Genomic DNA, 22,997 nt, shown 5'->3' with positions numbered 1-22,997 from the left:
TCATGCACACCTAAAACTGAGCTAAACAGTTCAGCTCATACCCTGAGCAGCTCAGTTTCATCTGGAGGCCCAACAGCTGCTGGCTGTCGTGGCTCTTCGCTTTGGTAGCAGACAGGTGTGACGCTGTGCTCCAGCTGCGCCGCGTTCCGTTACTTGGGTGTGTGATTTTACACGACAGCTGGGCTGAGAGGCCTCATCCGTATGGAGATATTTCACATAAGGGGCTTAATGTACAAAGCCGTCCCCTTTCTCCTGTCAGTCCAGGTGTGTCGGTGCGGTGACTATCGGCACAGCAGTGGAGGTCGCTGAGGTACCTCGGTGCTCCCGCGGCTCGGGAGGCGCCTCACGGGCCCCTGAGGGGAGCAGCGGTTCGGCCGCCTCCCCCGGCCCGGTTCGCTCCTCGCTACTCGTTGCTTTTTTTTTTCCTTTTTTTTTTTCCCTTCCGGCGGCAGGACGTGCAGAGATCTCCCGGCCATTCTCGTTCTCCTTCAGGAGCCGCCGGCCGCCCCCCCGCAACCGCGGACACGGGCAGACACGCGCGAGAGGCGCCGCCGCCGCATCTCCTCAGCGAGGGCCGCGCTCAGCCGCCGCCTCACGCCCAGGTACGGGCTCGGCGGAGGGGAGAGCCGCGCTCCGTGGGGCCGGGAGGACGAGCCGCACACACTGCCCGCGCCCAGAGCCGGGCGGAGGGCGGCGGAGCGGTCCCGGAGTGATGACGCGCTTCCTGTCCTCCCGGCGGGGGTCTGCGCTGGAGTCCGCAGCGGCAGCGGCTGCGGAGCCGGCGGGAGCGGGGGGAAGGAGGGGAGGAAGGAAGGAAGGAAAGGAGGAAGGAGCCGAGCGGCAGCGGGGCGAGGAGAGGCGATGCTGCAGTAACGCCCTTGTCGGTAGGAGCCCTGTCGGACCCCCGTCCTGACCGCTGCGCGCAGAGCCGCGGAGAGGGGAGGGGAGGGGAGGGCTCGGTGCCGGGCTGATTGCGGGGCCGCCCCGAGCGTGCGGCAGCTCGGCCGCTCCCGGCTCCGCGTCTCGGCGCTGCGGTGCCGGTGGGAGCCGCGCGCCCCGCGGAACGCCGCCCGCCCAACAAGTTGGAGCGACGCGGCCGGCGGCAGAGCCGAGCAACGGGAGGGAGCGAGCGGCTCCGTCTCGCCTTCACCTCGCCGGGAGCGGGACGGGGCGCGAGGGAAACCCGGCTCCTTCGGGATCCCCCCAGAGGGAGGCGCAGCCCCCCGTACCGGGCGGCGGGTGGACGCGCGGAGCCGCCTGCTTCCATGTACCGCGATGGAGGAAAATCCTCACAACGCGGGGCGAAGCGGCGACCTCCCAAGGACGCCCGTACCTCGAGTGTACGCGCCCGTGTCCGTCGCGGTTCAGCCGCGATGTGCACGTGCCCGGTCCATTAGGCCGGGGCGGGGCGGGGGCCGCTCCCGCGGGGCTTCCCGTGGGCAGGGAAGCAGGGGGCGCGCTCGGCCCGAACCGTGGGCTGCGGTCCTACGTGCCCCGGGGGTCGCTGCCCCGTTGCCGCCCTCCACACGCCCCTGTAGCGCTTCTGTTCGCTTGGTTTGCTCCGCGTGGTTTGTTGTGTGTTAAAACCCTGTCGCTGCGTTGTGTCTGTTTGAGAAGATAATGGGAACGTTCATTCAGAAACTCCAGCTTGTTTAAAAGCTTGTGTTACAGACCTGTGTCTTAGAGCCAACTCTGAGCCTGTTAAGTTTCAAGCCGGCTCAAAGTTTGAAAGCACGGTGCGGTACTGCAGGGCATCGGGAGGTCTGTGTGGTTGAGACAGCCCGTTAGCTACGGAAAATGTCTGTGTGATTAAATACAAACACACAACAGGTCAATCAGATTGCTCTTGTTGAAGTAAAACAACGTATATTTTCAGTTGTATTGCCTTGTGTATGTTCGAAGTGCAAGTGAAAGCTTCAGTGTTAGGTAGGAATACCTTACAAATGGCAGGATGTGGAAAGGTTTTGCATTTGAGGTAACAGTCAGAGGTTCTTCAATCAGTGCAGCTGTTAGCTGGGTTAGCAGTGAATGGAGCTGTCTGAACTACTTCTCCCCCTATCCTTCAAACTATGAAATTTTTAAGGCCTTGAGATTGAAGGTTACCACAGAACTAGGGAAAGTTCTTTCCTCTGGGAAGTGCGTTGCACATCAACTTCACTACAGCTCCTTTAACTGCTGAAGAGCTGAATTTTTCTTCCAGCTTATCTGTTGGAGGCAAAATCACTGAGCCAAAGTAAGATAAGACCACTTGTTTCTGGTTTTCAGTTGGAATCTCTGGGTTACTGTGACAAACGTGGTCAGTATTTAAGTTCTGAATCTCTGTGTAAAACTTGATGAAGAATATGGCTGTTTTTAATGGGATACCCGTTCATTTTATCATCTGAATAGTGGCACTTTCCATGGGATACTTCTGCATAATTGTCCTGTGTGTTTGGGGCATAACATCTGTTGCATGATATCATGTAATGGAATGTGGTACAGCTTAATTTAAGTTGATTTGAAATGTTGCCATTGGACATAGTAGTGCCTCAGAGGGTGAGAGGATTTTTGGAGTCTGTGATGGGTGCGTAGTTGGTTGGGAGTAGAAGACACTGGGAAAGATGAATTTGCGTTTGGACTGCAAAGAATTAAGTACTTGAACTCTGAGCTTGGTTTGCTATGCAGATTTACTCAGACTTCTTTCATCATATGCCAACGCATTTAATCACTGAATTCTGCTTAGATTAGAAAAGGCACTTGTAGTTAAAAATACAACTGAATAGTATAAAACAGCACTGCAGTCTACTTGTTTCTTTATTTTTTGTTGTATCTTTATTTTTGGAGGCAGAGATGTGGGCTTGAGTGATGTATCTGGCTGTGGCATCCCTAGATCCGCATAATCTTCCTGATGCTTAGTTTTTGCTGCGAAAGCTTTCTCTTGTTTGATATGGTTCCTGCAAAAAGTTGACTCAGCATGGCAAGGATGATCTGAAGCATTAATGTTCGGACTGTGTTAATCTGTATGCTTACCTGTCCAATATATAGCTATAAAATCTGTGCAAATGCAAGATCTGGGCAGCTTCCAAAGAATGCCAGTTCTTAATTGGTCATCACAGCTCAACAGCAGCACAGGCAGCCACCTCCATCCTTTATTGTGGCGTTTCAGTGTCAGATGGCTGCTGTGATAGCAGTGTTGGACGTTTGTGATAAAGTGCGGGCAGCGCCGTTTGCTGAAGCATGGAATATCCTGAGTTGGGAAGGACTCGCACTGAAGCATCATTCCAATCTGTTGTGTTAGCATTAAGGTACCAGAGCCACTGCTGGGAGCAGCTCTCAGCTCCTTGTTTCTCCTGGAGTGTTGAAGAAATTGCCAGCTATGTAGAAGTCCTGATGTGTTTAAATAAAGGCCATTTCTCATGAAGAAGTTCTTATCCTGATGCTGCATTTGCGCTGGAATATAATTAGCAAAGGGAGAAATGTGTGAGAGCTCTGTATTCAGTTCTTTTTTCTTTTTTCCTCTGCTCATGAATCCTGTCAAGATTTGGCAAGTCTGTTTATACATGTTTCTGCAGACAATAGAGTGCTGATGCAAATTGAGAACAGCAAACAGAGCAGTTGTGTGTGTTGTTAGAAATGGAGGGAGGCGGTCCCAGAGTGCGGTGTTTTGCATCTTAGATTTTATTTCTGGGTTACACTATGTCAGTTGGAACAAATGTTACTGCTGTATGGCTGGACATGGCTTCAGATAGCCCTGTCTGTTTGTACTTGGAGGGGAATGCAGGGTTTTGCTTCTGGAATTTTCGTTTTGACCACACACAGTGATAAGAATGTGGAGTAAATTGAAGAACTTTAAGTGGCAGGGAAATGTAAATGAGACAGAAGAGTTTTGTTTGTTTTTTTGGACTAACTCGGCTCCTGAGTACAGAGCTATGCAACGCATAATAGTCTCAGCCATTGCAACTCTGTGCGAGAGGTTTGATGAGTATGAACATTGTGTTGCTTTTAAGCTGTCTTTAATGCTGTCATTTAATACTATACTCCTTTCTCAGGAAAAAAAAAATAAGAATTGGGGAAAGAAATAAAAGGGAAAAATCTGGATATGTTGAAAGGTTCCCAAGCCACTGGCAGCCCAAGACCTGCAAGGCCAGCCCACATGGTGCTGCAGTCCTGGGTCTGGTCGAGGATGAGAGAATTGTGTTGTTCCATCTCTGGCTGTAATAAGCAGATGCCTTTAGAGTGAGGCTTGGGAGTGAGGTGGTGGCGATGAGCCTGTGGTTACATTTGGTGCCAAACTTGTATCTGTGAACAGTGAACGTTCTAGATTGCTGTCCCTGCTAATGCTGCTGAAAACCCATCTCATGGCTGTCAGAGCTGTTTCCCTGGGTGTGCTGTGTGCACACATGCTTATCTTGGAATTGGGTTTGAATTAGCTTGCATACTTGAAGCAATTGTGATAACATTTTGATGTTTTCCACTTCCAGCTGCAAGCTGGGATTCCATCCCCAGAGATCCACCCCCTCAATTCTCAAAGCTCCAGTGCTTCTTTTTTGTTGTTTGTTTTTAACCAGAAAACACACTGTCTTTGCAGGGTGAGGGTGATCATACAATACTATGGTATCTTAAAATATCTGTACAGTACTATGATGTTGGCTTCTTACTTGGAGTCCCTTTTCTTGGCAGCAACCAGTTGAATTTCTGCCAGGGTGGGTCAGCCTGGCACTTGGAACTGCCTCGCTGGCATTCTCAGTAGGTAGCTCAGCTTTCTGTGTTTGGGCAGCAGGAAGCAATGTGAGTTGCAGGGATGGTAAATGGACCATGTGTCTTTCTATTTGGCAGCTACTGCAAGATCGAGATTTTATTTCCATAGAAAAGTGATGTTTAACACAGGAAGAAGCCAGGAGGGTCTCACTTATCTAAATCACAGCAAATAACAGTTAAGATGATAAAGAATCAATGGTATTACATGGGCCATTTAGTTTTTCAAGGTGAATAACAATTTACATTTTTAACAGCTGAGACAGAGGCATTTGTTACTGTAGGGTATTCCTGCTGAGTGATGTGAGAGCCTGTTATACAATAGGGTTGTCTTCAGTGTAGGAGGGCCTTCTGTGCTGCACAGTGCTTCTCTCAGTGCATGTATGTATGTCGACAGATTTCTTACCTTTTTTGGGAGCTGGTATCTGTGAGAAGGTGAATTTCCCTTTGTTTCAGGTGGAATTTAGCTGTTGGCAGAGGTGGGAAAGCTGTGTTGTTTTTCTCTGTAGGGTTTGAATGTAGATAAAATACATAAGCATGAAGCAGTTTGGAAAACTTACTGGTGGTAAAAATCAGGCTTAAATGTGTACCAGTGAGTGCATCAGTTGACCTTAAGGGCACTGGTGGCAGGTACCTCTGACTGTCCAATTAAAATAAGCCAAATTCTGCCTAAGGGGAAACAGCAAGATGGACATTGCCAGAGGGAAAGAGAAAAAAGAGAAAAGAAAGCATCAAAGGCAGGCAGTGAATTTCTGGCAGCTGATAGTCCCAGATGAAGAAAAGACCTATAGTAATCTAATAGGAACAGCAGCAGTAGGAATGTGATCGTGGTATAGAACTGAAACAATAATTTACACAAGATAAAAACATTGAAGTAATAGGAAATAATCTAAATTCATGAGCAAGGTTGTAAATGAACATATAAATAAATGAGATCAGGAATCAGTACTTGGATGCTGCAGTTCTCTGTAGCCTGCAAGTTCTGCAATTCCTTGTAATCTTCCTATTTTTGACTAGAAAACATCTTGTATTAATTAAGTTCACAGTATAAAGACACATCTCCCATCAGCAAGAGGTATCTGAGCTGTCTGAGGAAGGGATCAAGTAGTCACTGCTGCTGCACAGTAGGAATGCAGGGGCAGGCAGAAGGAACCAGTAGCAAGCTTCCTAATTTAAGATATCTCTGAAGGCAACATTACAGGGAGGGAGAGTGAAACGCCCAGCTTCATTCTTAAGGGCAGAGGCTATGGAAAATGAGAACGCTTTGTTGTAATGTTTATAGTACACCTGGGAAATGTTACGTTCATTTGGTGAGGGTGCAGAGACCCTAAAGGAGTTCAGCTGCAGTAAGATTCTAACCAGATCTAAATTCAGAAGAAGGGGGCCAGAGAAGCATAACTGAAGAGAAGGCTGAAACTGGTGAAGAAAGTGGTTAGCTAAATTTTGTGTGTGATACTGGACAGGCCAGACTACAAGTTAAATACTGTAAATTCAGGTATTGAGAGGAGAGAAGGAGAACTGCGAAGTCTAATGGGCCTTATCTGAGGCTGTTGTATGTAGAGGATAGGGTCATGTATGGGGTTAGTTCAGATGGGTTAACATGTACTGTATTGGTGAGTGATGTTTTGTCTTTAGAGAGACCTGTTTACCATTCGTGGTTGTCTGTTATCTTGTCTTCCTTGGCTCTATGAGGCATTTATACTGCTGACGGTACGGTAATAACATGCCATAGCCCATCTGAGTTTCTGGGTTTTGCTGTCTTGCAGTTAGGTAAGATCTCTTGCTTGTTGTTAATTTCTTCACTTTAATCTTTAATTTTGGGTGCTGACCTCCTTGCTCTGCATGCACTACACCTGAACAATGAAGCCCTGTTTTTATTTTGGTCTTACTGTGTGAACTAGATCTGTGTAAGTGTTATGTAACCAGTTTCCTCACCTGGGAACTGGGAAGCTACCGGTGAGGCCATGAGTGGTGGTGGTGTTTGCATTCAACTGCAGATGGTCAAAGCGGGGCAGGGTGGGGGATTTGAAGTCTGTTTGCTCAGGTGTTGATTTGATGTGTTCAGGATTCAGACTGTGCATAACTATATGTCCTCTCTATTATCTGTGCATGAAATGTATAGCAGCACTTCTTGTGGCCAGAGTGGAGCTGAGTTGGGCGAGATCACAGCTACAGAGGGCCCTAAACTTCACTGGTGCATTTCCCTGCTCGGAATGCCTTGTCTTTGCTGACCTCGCGTTCCTGTATTTAAAAGGTAGTGTTTGGTAATGTGACCTCTGTGTGTTGTGACAACATTCTAAGTTTAATGAGCAGCCCTTTGTGAAGTGTGGCCTCGAGTCATGCCAGGTAAACTTGTAGAAATAAGCATTCTTAAGTGATTGTAGGCACTCTTTTCTTTTTTTAGTTAGGTTTTTCTTTGTTTTCTTTCCTTTGGGACTTCTAAGAAGCCGCAGCAATTCTTATTCAGTTTGTTTAGCAGCCACTACAGTGCGGTTTTCATCCTGAAGCTACAGAGCTTCCTTTAAAGATAAATTTCAAGTACCTGCAAAACATCTGCTATCAGGCTCCAATACTGTTTTAGTACCCACCCAAAAAGTGTATCTCCGTGTACAGCTCGGCTTTCTGTAGTTGTTGTGTGGGTTGTCAGGAATGAAATACAACTTCAGCCCCTGAAGAGGATACAGAAACAAGGTGGGATTGTAGATAACAGACCTGTAGTAAAAGGGAAGGCTAAACAGGTTTCTTTTTCAGTTGTTTACGGAGAACTTCTGAAAACCAAAGGGAAAATGTAGAACAAGCACAGAAATTACATGGATAAAAGGAAAAATGAGAAGTGGGTTTTTTACCTGTAGTTACAGCTTTGTAAAGACTGATGACTTACAGTAGGTTGATACAGACTGATCTCTTCTTGACTAAACTCTTGATTAAAACTTCTTGCTCAAGGTGTACCTCATTATTTAACATAAAGTAGTGTCACTACCTTTGAAGTAGTCTTTGTACTAGCACGGCAAGGTACAGTAGGCACCCATCTCTGTATAGAAACAGACCTTGGGAAGCTCTGACTATATGGTACCAACATTTATTTCTATGTAGTTTACAGTTAGGTGGTGTTTTGTTTGTTTTCTTTTAGGGTTAAATTCCTTTGTAGGAAGCATCTCCAATGTAGCTTATCTTGCTTTTATTTGTGACATTTATCTTTAGGCTTATTCTATTAAGACCTAACCCCTTTTGGGACAGGGCTGAATAGCAGGAAGCATTGGTGGGCACTGCTTTGCATGGCAGATGAATGGAGGTGCTGGGGACAAGCTGTGCGACTGAGGCTTTATCTTCTGTGCCTCTGGCAATGAGTAAAGGCCTTGTGCTTGTGGGGAATTTGCTGCTGGAAATTGTAGTGATTCATATTTAAGGGATCTCCAAGTGGCTTAGAATTGTAAGAGCTCCAGCTTTAGTAGGGGAGGGTCTGCTCGGAAAGTAATTTCACATAGATGCACGTGTGTGCACACAGAACAGCTGCTAAAGTTTGTGTTAAGATACAGGATGTTGCAAAGTAACTTCATTAAAAAATAGATAATGGTTGGATAGCAAAGCTGTGGTATTGATTTGAATGCTCCAGTATAGTTATTACAAGTTGGAGGTGAGGGCTATTATTTGTGCATATGCTGCTGAAGCATTCACAAGCGAATTGTGTTCTGGCACTGTTTTTTTTGTAGTAAACCCTTACGTATAATTATGTATAAGTATCACATCCTGTATCAGTGAGTTACTGGCATCACTTGTTTCCGTGTTCTCATTCAAAAGCAGGGTTGGTTGTCTATAGCCAAGTTATCCTGCCACATGACACTTAATTCTCTTATGGCCTGTAGCCAATCTGTGGGCTCTGGGAATTTTGGGGGGATCAGAGCTGGGGTCTCCATATTGGCAGGACAGTAGGGGTTGTTTAGCACAGTAGAGGTTGAGACTCTAGAGGGAAGAGTTTTTTCCTTGCATTGGATATGTAGTGTTGGCTGGGTGATGATGATTTTTGCCTTCTTAGGAGCACCACAGGGTATGTGTTTGCTCTGTCTCAGGTGAAGGCAGAGACTTTGGTAGTTGAGTGAGAAGTAATTATTTGTGCCATAGCAAACTTAGTTCCTAAGCCCAAATATCAGTTCTGGATCTGAAATACTGACTCTGAAGGCAGATATTGACCCATACCTTGAGTCTGTAGCTTTCTTAAACTTGTATTTCCTTTACCCTTTATGTATTCACTGAAGATAATAACAGGTCTGAATTGCTGTGCTCTGATGACGAGAGAGGCCTTGAGAGCAGATTTTACCCATCAATGTTAATTAACTCTTCTTAATCTGTAGAGGTGTATCTTTTCTTAGGAAACTTAATACTTTCACATCATTGCATAAAAAAACCAGCAGTTTCCAGATGTTCCCCACCAGGATTTACTGGTGGTAGGTGTTACTTTAAGCTTATTCAACAAATGCCAAGCCTGATCTTACTGTAGTAGGGATTCTGTTTCCTTTTCAGATGGCACTTAGAATCCAGTGCTGATCAGGGCATCGCTGAATAGCAAATGACAAGATTATAATTCAAATGTAGCAATGTATTTTTATGAAACTACTGTTTAGAAAGCTAAACAAACAGTATAGGTGAACATGACTATTGTATTAAACACTGGTGTTATATGTGAAGTATGTGAAGTGTTTCCTATTATAGGCTTGAAATGTGTTGGCACAATAATATGAAAACCATTTGTTCAAAAATTTATTTTACTGGAATGCTGTAAAATGACAAATTTGGTTATTTTTGATAGGGAAAGTGCAGCTTTTGACCTTCATGAGTGAATTACCACTGCTAACAGGGAATGTTAAAAATCAGACCTGGTGATACTGAGCTAAGTTACACACCTAATGGTATTTTGTCTTGATAGCCAGCAGTTCAGGAAAGGTTAGAAGTGTATTTGGGCCATTTTACCTGGGGATATATATTTTTAATTACATATATACACAAAACTGATCTCATCTTGCAGTGATGTGTTACTACAAGTTTCTTCCAGCTTCCTGTGCATTAATGTCGCTTTCACTCAATAACCTACAATGAGGTTTTTAGCTTCTGGTTTGCTTTCTACTTGTGCCTTGCTTAGGATTTTGTATCTTTCTAATTCGGTTTAAACTTAGTTAAGAGGAGCAGTTAAGTGTGTGCTTCTGAGTTTGTTGCTTTTCTTTAGTGGCAAAAAGGAGAAAAATACAAGATTTTGCTGATCTTGACTTCTACCTGGAATACGAGGAGCCTGTTTTTGGTGCACATAACTACTATCTGATATATACTGAAGATAAAAGTTGATTGGTGGTCAGTAATTCTTTGTTTCTGCTCATCCCTACATTCAAACATACATCTCTTGGAAAATGAGTGCTTGCATGTACAGTGAGCACAACTGAAGTTACAATCCTGCTTTGGAAAGAGCTAATGCTACTGCGGTCAGACCCCTGGTGACTGTGTCTCTATAGCTAGGTGACAGTTTGAGACTTCAGATGGATGCTGCTGGGAAAACCCATAAAATGTCACTGTCCAGTCAGCAAGCTTGGAGCACCTGAGCGCCATGAAAAGCAGTGTTCTTTTGTGAGTTGACCTCTCACAGCGTGGGTACCTGCTCCTTTTTGTTTCTCCCTTAGCTGTGCTTTCTAGGGAATGGGTTTCAATTGCTTGGTGCTGATACTGAAAACAGTCCTTGTGGTTTTGGTTGAATGTGGTTTGCAATAAGTAACTCAGTCATTCCAAGTGCTAGCGAGAAATGCTTATTGCCAAGCAGCACAGACAAAGTAATTGTCACTAATACAATTTTCTTCTCAGTTCATTATGTTCTGTGTAAGGGTAAGGATTTTATTTGTGGACTGGCAGGTATTAAATCATGTAGAGAAGCTGCTATAAATTCTTACCACGTTTAGGGATGAGACTTGTTTACTGTCTGGTTTGGAGTCCCATGTCCCACCTTGGCAGAAATCAAGATGTATTTAATCTTGTGCTCCTTTTTTAGGTTGGGCCGGAGACTCCCATTGAAAGAATGTTTCCATCTACTGAAGCCTGCTTTCTAAAGGACACTTGAAGTCTAACAAGTTTCAAATAAGCCCAACCAATGAAGAATGTATTCTTTTTTACTGCTGATAAGGAAACTAGTGTTAGTTTTACTTCTTTACTCCTCATTTCCATGCCAGATTCTTTAGAGTTCATTGCATTTGACATTAAAATAAATGACACGCAGAACCCTAAGTACTGACTTGATCACTGCTGTCTTGTAGATAGTGTCATTTGTCCTATGAAGTTTATGAATAACGTGACAAGTTCTTAGCTTATGAAGTTTACCACTTGTTGCCTTGAGGCATTTTGTTTGAAATACATGTAACTTGTTACTTTCTCCCTCTCCAGCAGAAGCTGCTTTGATAACTGAGTGTTAAATTGGAAATGACCTTACTTGCCATCAGTTATAAATAGAAGTGAGAAAGAAGGGGATTCCCCTGCAACTGCCCCCCCCCTCCATTCGTGGCTTTCGTATTCAAACTGTTTTCCAGTGGGCTGTGCCTCCCTGCCCTCCACAAGCTGTACTCCAAAGCCAGCATACTTTGAGCCATGAGCTGGTGGAGTTACTAGCACTCCCCTTACATGCCATTTTCTGATCATGATGCTTATACCCTGGATTTTGCAGTGATTGAAGTGTTAGTTTGTTGGAAGCAGTTGGTTACTTAAAACACTTTTGATGTTTGATCTTGAAAACAGTGCCATTGCAATATGAATCCTAGGTCAGTCAGTTCCGGTGGACAGAATGAACAGCATGAGTCCTGTATTGCAGTGTAAAGTGTTTGGTACTAGATTAGGTGGGTAATGCAGCAAAATTAGTGGTATGCCAGAAATCTGTGCATGGTGTGATTTGGTTGTTGAAAGGGAAATGTGGTTAAGCCGGGTTTCTTGCTGAACTGAAAGGATAATGAAACTAATCTGACTCGAGTATTTGTTCATCATTTCCCAAATCAAGGTAGTAAAACTGTGAGAGAAATTAGAATTAACCTGAAAAAGATGAGCTGCGAGTAGACTCTTGTCAGTCCTTCTCTGTCCTTTTAGTCTTTTCAGAGAACGTGAAATCAGATTTGCCCGATTCAGCCTCTCCATGACTGGCACAACCAGGTCATTGTGAGTGGCGATTGTTTTTGCACAGCATCTCCTTCACTTGTGCTCCATCTCTCCATCTTTTTGGTCATTATATTGTACTTTTCTCTTAGACATTTGAGATTTTGTAATTTAACAGAGTTGGACTTTTGTTGAATATGCATTTTCATTCAAAATGCTGGAGCTTAAACTGCTGCAGCAACTAATAACTCAGTCCTTTGGATGTGTTTCTTGTTTCATCACTGGTTTCAGTGCTCATCTCTTGATCAAAATCACAATGTTATTTCAGTTACCGGTGTTGAAAACTATCTTCTGTTGGAGAGGTGATTCCATCTGTTTAGTAGGCTTAAATCTTAATTCTTTCTATGCTATCATGTTAAATAGTGTATTGAACTCAATTTCTGGATATTTTTAGAGTATCACCGATAGAATGCTGTTTTTCATCGTGGTTACACTGTATATTTTTTTTTAGATCTGTGTAACAGGACAAGTTTGTTTGTTTGTTTGTTTTCTGCTTGTCCTAAAGAGAAGTAATGGGCAGGGTTTATGGTGCCAAATGTGAGAACAGCTGTTGTACCCACTGGTAAAGCCATGGAAGCAGCAATGCAGCTTATTTTGAAATGTTTGATATCTGTTTGGAGCTGTTGGTGGGCTTGGTCCCAGTATCAGGCAGTGACAGGCAAGCAGTCCTAGTACTTAGTCCAGGGCTTTGGATTAGGATGATTACACATAGTACTTTTGGTTCCTCTGCCTTCTCCCCTTCCTTTGCTGAGAATGCCCACCTAGGGGAGCTTCCCTCCTACCCCTGACACAGGTCACCAATAGAAGATGGAGGTGAGGACCAGAGTCTGCTCATCTGATTTGTCATCGGATCTGAACACTTGGAATGCAAGGAAAACAGACGAACGAGGCTGCATTGCTACAAGTTCTGTCCTGTGGTTATGGACTTTTTAACAAAGACAGCTATTGGTCAAAAACTTTGAGATGACTGAAATATTAAACATAGGGGTTTTTGGTTGAATAGCAGCCTTTGTTTTCAAAAAGGATTACAGAAACTTGAGTCGCCCTCATAGCCTTCAGCACAAAGATTGAGATCCAAAATATTCTCTTAATACCAACGTCTCCTCTGTTAACTACAGCTCCTGTTTACATAGATGTTTCCCATTAAGCCATAACTGTCACTTTCATTTGCCACATCCCGACTGTTATTTGCTAAATGAAACTAATCTATCTTCATGCTTGTCCTTAACCAATTCTTTTCTCTCCCCTGTAATATTTTCTCTTCATCTTCCCAAGAAAGCATCTTACATTTTAAAGTTATTCAATAACCCCTGCACATATATATCTTGTCTGTGGAAAATAAGAAAAGGTCAGGAGTCATTATCTCCTCTTTGATTAAATATATTTGCATATGGTCTTCTGTAAAAGTTGAAACTGTACTTCTCCAGACCATATATTTGGGAATTTCCCTTAAAAATGTCTAGGATATGCAGCTGCTGTTAATAACAGCAGTCACTCCCTGTCGCTTGGAGTACTGCAGTCATATGCCTACCATGCTTACGGAAGGTGTGTGTCTCAGATTTGAAGTATCACCTTTTTCAGTTACACTTGTTGCAGAACAACATTTCTTGGGGAAGTTTTAGTGGGAGTTCTGAAATGGCCAGAGGAAACACGACTATAATCTTTAGATCTAAAGGAGTAATCAAAATAAGGTGGGGGGAAAAGGTACAATGCAACCTTTGAAGTATTCATGTTTTTGTGATTCTTTGCTGCACAGTGGAAGTTGCTGGTCTCAATGAGCATTTGAATATGTGAGCAATTATCTGACAGTCAAGTAGACTAAAAGTATCTGTTATATTCTGTTTGTATGTTTGTGGTATATACAGTACTATTGAGGGTGGAAAAAGGGTAACGCATTAAGTCTTCAGCTTTGACAAGTTAATAACAAATTTGTATTTTGTAAATGTGTAGCCACTAATAGTTGAAGACCTTTATGCTGCTGCATTCCAGTTTGCTTGCACAAATGTGTGGGGTGGGCCTTCTTTCTGTTCTTCAGACTTGGAAACAAAGCCTTTATTTATTGCAGCTAAATGGAGTAGGCTGCAGTAGTTGTATCTGCGGCATTTATGGAGAGTAAAGGCTTCAATGAGAGCTGGGAGGAGGACAAAGCCTGCTGTCATTCCAGAGCAGCTCAGCGTTCCCAGTTTTGTTGTAAGCCGCGCTGTTTCCTTGTGTTCATGAAGGTCTGTGCTGTGTAATTACCTGTGCTAAAACTGATGCTGATGAAGACCTTTGTCACTGATAATATCTGAGACTAGATGATAGGTTCATAGGTTTACAGGGAACCTGCACGTACAGTGCTCCTTTAGCTATGAGAGGACATCTTCATAAGATGTGAAAAATCCAATTTTCAGTCACATTTGAGCTACTTTAAAAAATTTGAGTTATGGCAACATTGGGAACACTTGGTATCCGGTTCTTTATGATGGGATGGTGAATTTTTTTGCTACTGTACGCTTTATGTAGCTCCTCTAGCTACCAATATGGAAGGAATATATTTTCTCTGGTTATACTTCTACAGCTGAGAAATAGCATACTATCTCAGTTGTGGAGAATTATTCTTGGTTACAAATGTAGAAAGTAGAGGCAGCCGTCATATCCAATGTAATAAGAAAACATTTTTTTTTCCTTTCCACATGAGTCCTGAAGCCTTCTGTAAGCATTGCAATAAGTTATCTGAAATCTCTTACATAAATTATTCATGAATCCACTTTCATTACATTAAATCTTATAGTGTAGAAGGCTTGAGCTGAAATGAGTGAAACGAGTGAATTTTGGGAGGAAATGAGAATCGTGATTTGTTTAAAGGAAGAGAGAAGCCTGTGCCATCTACCTTCTGCAGAAGGTTCCATAAATGCTCTTCGTTGCTGGGAGTATGAATTTAACACTAATTGTGATCTGAAGCTGTGATGGTGAAGTCTGATAGGCAGATTTGTACAAACTTTTGACAGGAAAAACTCATTGTAACGTGCAGTACCATGCATGTGAGTTCACCTTTTCCAGTACAGTTGACAACAGTGAAAGGAGTAGCCTAACTTTGAACTTCTTCGTTGACTGTAGGCTTGAATGATGACTGTATCTGATAAAGCACTACCTGGAGCTATTTCTTGCTTTCTCTGGATCATGCTTGCTTGAGTATTTCCTCATTAAAGGTATAAAGGCTGGGTTAGCACTGTGGGCCTTCTGACTACCTTGGATATAGCCAGGTAAAGTGAAGGATGGGACTAAGGCAGTGCTAAATGAGAACAACTGAATCCCCCAGGAAATCTGTTCCTCTTCATTGAAGTGTTCTGCTTCTTAGGGCATAGATAGCTGTGGAGATGAAGTGTACTTAAGACCCTTCAGCTGGGTTCAGGTTATGCAGCATCACATTTCTAGAACTGGTATCATCCTGCTCTTCTGTGCGAGTTATTAATCTGTCATGCCTCCTTCATTTCAGAAGGAAATAGTTATTTGAGCAGAATTCAGTATACACTGTTCAGCTCCTTCTGTGATTGTTTTAACAATAAGTCATCATACGCAGTTTAATGCTTGCAGTGGTCAGTTTTCTGTTGATGTTTTTCCTGGTATTTATTTCTCTCTCTTTTAAAATTTGGTTGAGAGGGGATAGGTTTAAAACAAAAAATTGAGTTGGAAGCTAATGCATTGTGGTGAGATTTGTTCTTTCTTAGCCATCTCTGTCTCTTCTCCAAGTAGTTTAGAAATAATTAACATGTTTTTTTTTGTCCTGTGTATCGGTGGTTTTTTTTTAATGTAATATTGTTGTTTCATTTAATTTTCTATTACATATTCTTGTCTTCTCTGGACTCTTCCCTCTGAACAAGGCAAAAGATAGAAGAAGGTATTTATGTTCTCTGTTGAAGAAAAGCACGTTATTTCAAAGGTCTGAAAGTTTTCTTATCCATTTTGTACATTTTGGCCAGTTTAACTAAGAGAAAAACAGCCGCCTCTCAAATGTCATCCATTGCTGTGGGTAAACCATCTTTCACTGGCTTGCTGACCTAGACTGAGTGGTATGGGCATTGTAACAGTGACAAATGTTCATGTCACGAGGTACTAAACACAGGTTATATGAGAAGCAAAGCAAATGATTTTTCAGTAAATGTATGTAAGACCATCTAGCTGGCAGACTGCAGGAGCTCTGAGTGCTGTCCTGAGAATGTCTGTGCTTCTTACCTCCATCACATCTGGAGCTGAAGGGAGCAGATGGGAGGAGAAGATAGGAAGGATGGACTTCAGGCATCCATTTTGAGCGCAGATACAGTTGACTCAGCAGTCGAGAGAGTTATACAACAGTTTTCACATTAATGGCTTTATTGGAAGTAATTATAAATACCATTTGGTGATTTGTTAATTGAGATGCTGACTGAGCTGTCATCTTGGCTGAGTTAACTTTATATGCATAAGGGAAAATGGATATGAAGCAAGCTAAGAACCCTGTGTTTTGAAGGCTTTGAGTCATAGCCAAGGCAACATGAGAAGAATGGTGCAAATGTGGAAATGTGCTGTAGTGAGAAATTATCTGCTCTGGAGAGAAGTGAGCAAGGTAATGTTGGATGAATTTCCAGAACTGCAGAAGGGTAGGAGGAGAAGCTGCAAGAGAAACAGAGTTAGCATTTACAGGGAGTGTTTGAAACCTACCAGTCTTGAATGTTAATTGAGCCTGTAGAAACAATGGCAGGTCTTACATTGATTCTGCAGACCTTTCCCATGGGATTGTGAAAGATTTGAGTTAGCTTTATTGCTATTGGGAGTTCCTGGTTGCTTAAAGTTATGCTGTAGAGGAAGATTGTTGTTAATGCACCTATTTCAGGGAACTTGACTTTGAAGACTTCATTCTTTGAATCATCTTGTGAAGTTTATTCCAATTGTGCTCCTGAAGAACAAGATGATGCTTCTGAGAGGAATTTCACTGCATGGACTCAGGCTGGTCACTGGCAGAGAAACTGGCTAAGCGTTTAGGAGAACTGTCTAGGTGGACTACTCTGTATGCTGCTGGTATTGTTAAGGTACCAGTTACAGTTTAGCATCCTGATTTTAGGCCATTTTAGAAATGATAGTTTAAATATTGATTAAATGACTTAGAAGTTCTGCACTTACTTACTTAGATTCTCAGTAGGATCAAAGGATATTGCTTTTACAACTGGCGCAGTGCATCAGAATTTGAGTGGCTGAAAACTTCATGCAATTGTAATTCCAGTCAGTTAGCATTTTTTTTTTATCTGAGGTTAGAATTTGTTTGTTTGATGCTTATTAGCTCATCTGATGCTTGTTCATAAGCAGGATACCTCTATTTAATTTAACTTTGTCTCACTTGTACTGTAGAGCCAGATAGGTGTTTAATAACTTGGATTGCTATAATTGCTATGCGTCTGTATGGGAAATTGGTAATCACAGCCTGAACCTCTGATTAATCAGCTGAGGCAAGTGTTGGTCAGCTGTGGGAGCACAGGTGAGAGTAATGGAGCTGTGCTCCCGGAAGGGGTGGAGCTTGACTGCACCTCCGCTAGACCTCATTTAAGGGCTGACCACCACTAAGGCAGCATCTCTTGGAGATGGCTCCTCAGTGGAGATTACCTCAGTGGTTCCCAGCAGACCGAAGGCTTCCATACAGGTGAGTTTTTCCTGTAAATAACCTCTTGGGTATTTTCTACCATCTTTTCATTATTATCACTGTACAGCATTGTACTGCAGTTTGTCACGGCATGCAAATACAGATGGACATTTATTCTGTTGAAATTTTTTTAATCAACCAATGCCCTAATTAAGTTTTCTCACTTAAATGTCCAATAAGCATGACTTTCTCCATTTCAGAGAGCTAGTTTGGGGTAGGAGGTCCCAGAATTAATTATTCCTATTTTTTTAATACACAAGCATATGTGCTTTTAGCACTAGCCTTAAGTCATCAGACGAAGAATTATACAGAATTGATTGCTGCTAGTCCTCTTTCTCTTAACACAAGTTATCCACTGGAGTTTAACATGCTTTATGGGCAGCTTCATTAATGCCAGTACCCAGTACACTTTGAAGTGCATGCTAATAACCCTGTGTTCACTGGATATCAGCTCGCCAAGTTGATCCTAAATGTCTGTGTCTGCGTAATGAGGAGTGTAAAGGCTTGACTGTTTTTCCTGGTATGTACTTCCCAGCTCTGTTATTCTTAGAGTCATAGTGGAAGAGTTGAAATGACAGCAGGGAATCTACCTAAAGCATATCTCAAAGCTTTGTGATTTCTTAGAGATTTCCATGTTGCTCCAAACCTTTCCCAGACAGGCTTTCTATTTATTTATTTATTTAGTTTGTATTGTGTTCTAACAGTGCTGACTATGCTGGCTGGCCATGAGGTTCTATGAGACTTTCTTCAAAAGACTTGGTGGCAGGGGGGAGGATGCAGGGTCAGGAGGATTTGCAGGTGAAGCAACCACCTACCTGCTGCAGTGCCTGTCTTCAGGTGTGTGGATGCCTTGCTTGCTTTTTACCAGTAAGGCTAAGCAATATGCATGTAAATAGCTAAACTTTGCATGAATTGTGCCTTCAGAAGCACTTCAGAACTGGTTCTGATGGTAACTTCAAGAGGGAAACAGCGATATGCTATTTTTTTTTAAACTGTTTTATTTTAGATCTGTGTTAACTGACTAGTGTAAATACAGAGATTAGACTGAGGATAGGAGTGTGCTGCTGATGACACTAGCTTTTCCTTTTGTATCAGCTGCTGCTGGATGGAAACATGATCTGAATTCTCCCTTTCCAAGCTGACTGTAGGGATTCAATCATAAAGCTGTTTCTTGTTTAGCTGGCTACCACTGGTCCATACAGTATGCTTGGACTAGCTATGATTTTCATAATGTGAAAAAGTGAAAGGCATCACTTTCAGGATGTCCCAACAAGGCATTTGAAGAAGACAAATATTTTCAGTGTTCGAACATTTTGCCTTTTGAAGAGTATGAGCTGTCTGCTGTTCATCTGCTCTGAAGACTCTGTTGTGAGAAGGTGCTCCGTGTAAATTTATGCATCTCTGGAGTTTTCTCCTAGAATAGCTCGTGGTGATAATCTTACTTGTATTGGATGGATGCTTGCAGAGGATGCAGGGGGAAGTGATGTCAGCAGAAAACATCTGTAATTGCATACTAAGCCCTCTGTTTCCTTCATTTAAATATGAATCAAGTGTTGAAATACTTGTAAAGGAGTCGAGTTTTAATTTGTACCCATTCATTTTTAAAATGTCACCTTTTAAAGTTATTCCCTTATATTATCATTATTAGTAACACTGGAAACTTACAGGGTCCTTTTCTATCCTTTTTTATCTACCATTCTTCCCAAGCTGCACTGCAGAATATGTTATTTTGAGGTTTAATAACATAGCCCTCCTCCCCCCCCTTTTTTTTTTATTAAATCCTGGAATTCTTAAACTGTTATTGATAATGATAATTTAGTGATGACAATTTAATAGGTCTTCGGCTGTTACTGAAGAAAACATGACATCTAGGCTCTGAAAATTTCCACTACTTATAACAAAATTGTTCTTTTCCATTTTGTGTGCCTTTGAAATGGGTGATGCTGTTTGAATACTGTTTATGCCTTTGGCTTAATGTTTCATGGCTTTTGGGTGTGTGCTGAATATGAAATTGTATTATCTGCTAAATTCTGAATCTTTTTAAGTGATTTTTTTTTTCCTCATTATAAATCTTTATGGATCCTAATGAGTAAGGAAGCATTTTCAAGTCAGCTCTGAGAAAACTAAGGGGAGGAAACAAATGTGCAGTGTGTTTAGTTGTGATAGAACAGCAAGAGTGTATTGATAATGGCTTATCTGCTGTCGTATGACAAGCAAGTAATATGAGAGTTAAGAGTTGCTTTCTTAGATTAAACTCTTAACTCAGAGAGAAAGCTGATCATTTTTCATAGGCTGATACTCAGTTCTTTCCTCTGTAAGTGATAAAGTAGAAGCCGCCTTATGCCCTTTGTCAAATGACATCTCATGTCTTTAAGTCTGGTAATGGTATTACAAAGTAGCCAAGAAAAATTATTTCAAACCTCTATTATTAGTATTGGAAGGAAGCTGTAGAAAGTGAACATCTGTCACCTGGTTATAAGGGGTCTGCTGAAAAGCTTTTCTACACTGAACGATGTTTCTTTCAGATAGTTTTCAGTGCTTCCAGACAGAAGCTTTTGTGGTAACTCTTGGAGTTCCAATAAGCATGCTTATTCAAGTTGATTGATGGCACATCATGAGTTCACTGAATTAAATAAATGACCTGTTTCTAGGTGAGATGTTTTTGCTGCTTTACATCATCAGCCTGGTGGCAGAGGGCATAGGACTCTGTCTTAGTATTAGGATTTACATGAATTGAGTATAGAAATGAGGAAGGATCTTGTCTGTCTTAAACATCTAAATGATGTGTGAGAAAATGATCTCAAATATGCACTCCATGAGCTGTGTGTTGATTTCTAGTTAGCATTCCTCTAGCAGACAAATCACATGGAGTTTTCTGTTACAGCTGCAGATATTTATGTATCTCTGATGCACTTTCCTCTGCTGAGCCTTAAAACTGAAAGGTGCTTTCAGATATTATAATCAAAGGGGGAAAGGTAGTATCTTACATTACTTTCTTGGTGTTGTAGATTACCCTGAGTAGTTCTAGAATGGTGGAATCTGATCCTCTGCTGTGTTGGAGGGTGAGCAATCAGACACTGATGCTGTGAATGACTGCCTTCTGTAATGTCCATCTTTACTACACAGATGAGCAACAATTGTAAAGTGAATGCTAATGACGGCTGCTATAGTTTCAAGACAAACAAATGACTTCATTTTCTAGATCTTTTTGTGAAAAGCTACCCGCTTGTAAAATAATCCTTGGAGCCTCTAACTGTGTGCAGCAGTGGCCTGTTTGTTACTGGGAGTAATGAAGCCTGTGAGGAATAAAAGGTATGCTATGTTATCATGCATATCTGCATGCACATACTTGGTTATGTGTGCATTTGCATCACTGGCTTCTAAGACATTGAAACACTGCAAGTAAGCCTTAAAAGCTTAGTATGTTAAGAGTTTCAAAGGTCATTACTAGGAAAGTTATTTGTGTAATCTGGATTTCAGCAGTTTGAAAGGGAGATGAAGTCCATGAAATAGCACCTCAGCTGTAGATGGTGCATTTCTCATCAAGTTAACACCTTAGCACTGGTGCTCGAACACTTATAGGCTGAAAGTATTTGTTTTCATTGCAGTGTTTATTCCTTTACTGGCTCCAGTGTAATTTTTTGCTTAGTTTGCTTATGTTAAGTTTTAGCCCAAGTGTGTTAGTGTCAAATGGTTAAGTTGTGTGAGAGTAAAGAGTAAAATATAGCCTTTTTAAAAAAAGCTTCTAAAATACAGCATTTTTAAACATTCTGCTATGATTTGTCCAAAACATTGTGGATTTTGACTACCTTGAAGTATGTGATCTTCAAACCATCAGATGTCAGCAAGGAAAATTGACTGGTGTTTAAAGGAAACTGGATTCACAAACAACTTTGAGGTGCCTGAGGACTTGCAGATTTCCTGTAGTTTATCACAGTCGTCTTGAAAATAATGATAATTTTCCAGCCCACAAGCGTTGGGTGATATATATGTGGTGACAGTGCAGGTCTTAGAATTATTGTCTATCAACGGTTTCCTCTTTCTGTTCTCATCTCCACTCTTAGTGTTCATCAAACTCTGTCTATCTGCAGTTCCTTGTATGTGCTTGAATAGCAGCTGCTGCCTTTAGGTCTCTCAATCCCTGGTCTGCTAATAACTTGGAAGAATTAGAGCATGGGTCATTTTACTGCCATATTTCAAGTTTTTTTTGTTTTGTTATTTGGCTTGGTGTGCCTGTTATTCCGAAGAGCAATGATATAACTTGTTCTTGCTTTCACTTACCTCTTCATTTAGAATATTTAAAATGGTGCTGCTTTGTCAGCTTGGTTTGTTTTGGGGAGGAGAGGAGGTGAAAGAGAAGGGGGTGGTGGTGGTACCTCCAACAATACTATGCTATGGGACAGTGTCAAGGTCTTGCTTGCTGGACTGTTCTGTTGATCCGTTCCAGTATTCTGAGATCCCAGATTGGCTCAAAAGAATCTGTAAGTATTGTGGTGTGGGGGAATACTTTGCTTTCACTTAAAGCTCTGCATGCAGTAAGGAAAGACCGTAGAATTAGCATGTGAACTTTAAGCTAACTGAATTTAGTAGGATGTAATTTGATAATCTGAAGTTAGATATTAGGAATTTTTGTCTTTGACGGGATATTATGTAGTGTACGTGGTGTTTCACCTCATACCTATGCACGTAGCATGTGTTTGTTGGTATAGTGGTGCATGATACAAAATCTTCCCCTGCTTTTTTGTAGTTTACTTTGTTGCAGTTGCTTAGTTTGGAAACAACTCCAGCAGTCCAAGCAGTGTTCTTTCTAAATGACCAAGGCTGCCACACTAGATGAAATATTTCTGTCAGTATGTCAAGGCTGGCTGCAGGAATTGAAGTGTTGTAGCAGTTGACTTGGTTTCCTTACTGATCTCATGCTCAGCAAGCTCCGTTGCTTTGTCTGTTCTTCACTGGTTCCCTTTCTGGACATCTCTGTAGCTGGAGTTTTAGCAGACATTTCAAAGTTCTTTCTAGCTGAGGCATTCAGGTGTGTCATCTCCAGTGTATGTTTGCTTCAATGAACAGCTGGTTGTAATGTTTCATGTCTGTTATTTCAGACAACTTAATATGGGTCCCTAAAATAAGTAGGCTGGGGAGGCTGTTGGGTCCCCATGACATTGCCTTTGCTCTTTTACTTCTGTGTGTTGTTGCAAAGTGTGACAACTATATTTGAACAAATATTCTGCCAGAAATGGTGTATTACCCATAGAGAAATGGAGAATTATGGAGAATTCAAGTAATGGGTGTACTACAGAAGAATAAAAATGAAAATGTTCTTTTATTCTTTTATCTGTAATATATATAATTACCTTTCTCTCACTCTTTTTAAAAGCAGCTTTTTGGGGAGCAGATGAGTTATAAGGTGGTCTCTTTTGCAGAAGATTGTGGTTCAGGCTCC

The 22,997-nt window shown here is 42.0% G+C and overlaps 1 protein-coding gene across 7 annotated transcripts in view; it reads left to right on the top strand.

Moving 5' to 3' along the window:
* The first annotated feature begins 230 nt into the window (after window positions 1-230).
* The window catches only part of TLN2 (talin 2), a 133,664-nt gene continuing 110,897 nt past the window's right edge, over window positions 231-22,997 (top strand). For 3 of the 7 annotated variants that reach the window (XM_015872274.2, XM_015872272.2, XM_015872271.2), the window contains exon 1: window positions 762-884. The gene's annotated coding sequence lies outside the window, so the exon portion shown is untranslated. Of the gene's footprint in view, window positions 311-452; window positions 603-745; window positions 885-22,997 lie in introns of those variants that run through there. The other 4 variants (XM_032446827.1, XM_032446826.1, XM_015872273.2 and 1 more) reach the window with 3 other exon arrangements.

The sequence above is a fragment of the Coturnix japonica genome, chromosome 10 (assembly GCF_001577835.2).
Source record: "Coturnix japonica isolate 7356 chromosome 10, Coturnix japonica 2.1, whole genome shotgun sequence".
Classification (NCBI taxonomy): domain Eukaryota; kingdom Metazoa; phylum Chordata; class Aves; order Galliformes; family Phasianidae; genus Coturnix; species Coturnix japonica.
The sequence above is the reverse complement of the archived record's forward strand: the minus strand, read 5'-3'. Positions and strand labels throughout refer to the sequence as shown.